A 1,321-nucleotide genomic window follows, 5' to 3' on the forward strand; every position below is an offset into this window, starting at 1 on the left:
TTATACAGCAGCCAAATCGCTCGCTCACAGCTTTAATGCCAGTAGCTCACAAAGTAGAATGTTTGCTCACAAGACTCCAAAGCTTAGAGGGAACATTGGTTGTAACCCACGCTAAGCCTTGTTGTGCAAGGGAGGGAGGGCTAGAAATCGAATTAAACAAATGAATAAAACAGAACAGGGGTCAAAATAAAGGACCCGCAAGGCAGTCGGTGATCAGATCTGCCAGTGTAGGGCTGAGAGATCTCCTGGAATTACGAGAGATCTCAAGATGACCGAGATCAGTTCTCCTAAAGAAAGTAGCTGCTTCGGAGGGTGGACTCTGTGGCGTTATACCTTGCTGAGGCCCCTCCCCTCCCCAAACGCCACCTTCCCCAGCCTCCGAAATCTCCAGGAATTTCACAACCCAAAGTTGTTAACTCTACCCGTCCCTTTCTGGACCTGTGCCCCCACCAGCCAGGTTGTCCCCAAGTCTCTGCTGTGTTACAGGTGATGGATGCCCCTTGCTTTAGGGGACAAAATTCCTTAAACTGGGCCCTGGGACTAGTACATATTAGGGGAAGAAGAGTAGCAGTCGGGGTGTGGTTGGGACAGTCGGAAAAGGGGAGTCTGGGAAATAAACAGGAGCTGCCATGACCTCTTGGTTGATTTATGAGTTCATAGATCCAAGGCTAGACAAAAGGAGTCAGTCTGGATTTTCTTGAAAGTACAGAAAGAGAGTTAAGCGGCAAACAATGCCGAGCAACAAGATCCCCGTCCAGGAACTGCAGTGGAGAGAAGGGAGAGACCTCAATTGTGATCGGTAGAGCAGCACCGGCAGCCAAAATAAACATATAATTCTTCTAGGGGCAGTATCTAGCAGATTAATCTGATAGATTAATTGATGGGAGAAAACATTTAATTGATTTAAAAGGCTCCCAGGTCCATTAAGAAACTTTTAAAAAAATCAACTATTGTTAATATGAGTGCTGACAGTTTGGATAAGAGCCAGTGGGGTGTCGTGATCAGAGTGCCGGTCTAGGCTCTGGCGGGACCCGTGTTCAAATCCCCAGTCTTCCGTAGAAGGTTGCTGGGTGACTTTGGGGCAGTCACTGCCTCTCAGCCTAACCTGCCTCAGAGGTCTGTTGTGTGAATAAAATGGAGGATGGGGAGAAAGTTGTAAGCTACCTAAGAAAGGAAAGGTAAAGGTTTCCCTTGCTCAAAAGCCAGTCGAATCCGACTCTAGGGGGGCGGTGCTCATCTCCATTTCCAAGCCAAAGAGTCAGCGCTGTCTAAAGACATTTCCATGGTCATGTGGCCAGCATGACTAAACACCAAGGCGCAC

This window comes from Gekko japonicus, unplaced genomic scaffold (assembly GCF_001447785.1).
Source record: "Gekko japonicus isolate JY-2015 unplaced genomic scaffold, Gekko_japonicus_V1.1 scaffold1785, whole genome shotgun sequence".
NCBI lineage: Eukaryota > Metazoa > Chordata > Lepidosauria > Squamata > Gekkonidae > Gekko > Gekko japonicus.